The following is a 2,621-nucleotide window of genomic DNA, read 5'->3' as shown; positions in this document are numbered from 1 at the left end:
TAGTAACGTGCACTTCGGGACCAACGCATCACCGGAAGACAACCGCCAAACATCGAAAGAGTCGCGATGCTCCGCAACCTACGTGCAAAGCGGTCGCACACCGGGTAAGGGAGTGAGAGCCCCAAACATAGCTGGGCGAGGCGCTCACTCCGCTCTTTAATATCTCGTTAATACCGCCAAGGAAATGGCACAAGCACACACACACAAGCATCCTCGGAAGAGGACAGTTCGAGTGACAGGTCAAATCCAAGAGTTCCGAAGACTACCTCCAGGAACAATCGGGAACAAGACCGATTACAAGTCGTCGAGTCTGTTACTGGGCGAACACGAGATGCGCACAGGAAATCGATCAGCCCTCACAATGGCCCAAGGCCAGAGATCGGACTGCTACGATTTACCCCAACAATCATCGTGCCACTCTTCGCAGAGAGGTGATAGACGCCAACGAGCCCGCGCATAGCAATCGAGGTGTAAAAAGGGCGTTGAAGGCAGGAAGCCTGGACGAAAGAGGCTACGAGGTCACCTCGAAGCGGTCTAAGAATCGGGCGCACTTGGGGCGACTACCAGTGCCAACCCCTTATCCCGCGGTGCGTCCGACACACAGAAATTTCCAAGGCGGCCAAGGAGCCTCCCCGCATAGCAATCGGGGTGTGAGGTTACGGATGCAGCATTGATAGCAATCGAGGTGTGAGGCGAAGGATGCAGAAGTGAGAGCCGAGGGATGTAGCAGAGATAGCAATCGGGGTGTGTGATGCAGAAGAGATAGCAATCGAGGTGTGCGGTGGGAAGGGCCCAGCAGCCAGAATGCATGAAGCGACGGATGAAGCAGTGATGACAACCGGGCTGTGAGGAGAGGAGGGATGCAGCCAAGAAAGCAATCAGGGCTCGAGGCAAGGGATGCATCAAGGATAGCAATCATGTTGTGAGGCGAGATTCCAAAGGCTAAACGTGAGAGGCTGCAGGGTCGACTCAGAGAGGTCTATGCATGTGAGAGGCTGAAAGCAAGGTCGACTCGGAGCGGTCTATGCATCGGGCGCGCTTGGGGCGACTACCAGTGCCAACCCCTTATCCCGCGACGCGTCCGACAAAGAGAACGTTCCAAGGCGGCAGAGGAGGTTACCAGCCGAAGGATGCAGTAGCAATAACAGGTATAGTTCCGCGGCGGCCGAGAAGACTCACCGCATAGGAATCGGGATGCGAGGCGAGGGATGCGGCGGGAAGGCCCCGACGGCTAAACGGAAGAGGCTGCAGGGCCGCCTCGGAATGGTCCAAGCATCGGATGCGATTGGGACGACTACCAGTGCCAACCCCTTATCCCGCGATGCGTCCGATACACAGATAGTTCCAAGGCGGCCGAGGAGCCTCACCGCATATCAATCGGGGTGCGAGGCGAGGGATGGGGCGGGAAGGCCCCAACGGCTAGACGGAAGAGGCTTCAGGGCCACCTCGGAATGGTCCAAGCATCGGACGCGCTTGGGGCGACTGCCAGTGCCAACCCCTTATCCCGCGATGCGTCCGATACACAGATGGTTCCAAGGCGGCCGAGGAGCCTCACCGCATAGCAATCGGGGGTGCGAGGCGAGGGATGGGGCGGGAAGGCCCCAACGGCTAGACGGAAGAGGCTTCAGGGCCGCCTAGGAATGGTCCAAGCATCGGACACGCTTGGGGCGACTACCAGTGACAGCCCCCTATCCCGCGATGCGTCCGATACGAAGATGGTTCCAAGGCGGCCGAGGAGCCTCACCGCATAGCAATCGGGGTGCGAGGTGGGGGATGCGGCGAGATGGCCCCAACGGCTAGACGGAAGAGGCCACAGGGCCGCGTCGGAATAGTCCAAGCATCGGACGCGCTTGGGGCGACTACCAGTGACAACCCCTTATCCCGCGATGCGTCCGATACGAAGATAGTTCCAAGGCGGCCGAGGAGCCTCACCGCATAGCAATCGGGGTGCGAGGTGGGGGATGCGGCGAGATGGCCCCAACGGCTAGACGGAAGAGGCTGCAGGGCCGCCTCGGAATAGTCCAAGCATCGGACGCGCTTGGGGCCACTACCAGTGACAACCCCTTATCCCGCAATGCGTCCGATACGAAGATAGTTCCAAGGCGGCCGAAGAGCCTCACCGCATAGCAATCGGGGTGCGAGGTGGGGGATGCGGCGAGATGGCCCCAACGGCTAGACGGAAGAGGCCACAGGGCCGCCTCGGAATAGTCCAAGCATCGGACGCGCTTGGGGCGACTACCAGTGACAACCCCTTATCCCGCGATGCGTCCGATACGAAGATAGTTCCCAGGCGGCCGAGGAGCCTCACCGCATAGCAATCGGGGTGCGAGGCGAGGGATGCGGCGAGATGGCCCCAAAGGCTAGACGGAAGAGGCTGCAGGGCTGCCTCGGAATAGTCCAAGCATCGGACGCGCTTGGGGCGACTACCACTGCCAACCCCTTATCCCGCGATGCGTCCGATACACAGATAGTTCCGAGGCGGCCGAGGAGGTGGGGGATGCAGCGAGATGGCCCCAACGGCTAGACGGAAGAGGCTGCAGGGCCGCCTCGGAATAGTCCAAGCATCGGACGCGCTTGGGGCGACTACCAGTGACAACCCCTTATCCCGCGATGCGTCCGAT

This window comes from Cryptomeria japonica, unplaced genomic scaffold, assembly GCF_030272615.1.
Source record: "Cryptomeria japonica unplaced genomic scaffold, Sugi_1.0 HiC_scaffold_184, whole genome shotgun sequence".
Classification (NCBI taxonomy): domain Eukaryota; kingdom Viridiplantae; phylum Streptophyta; class Pinopsida; order Cupressales; family Cupressaceae; genus Cryptomeria; species Cryptomeria japonica.
The sequence above is the reverse complement of the archived record's forward strand: the minus strand, read 5'-3'. Positions refer to the sequence as shown.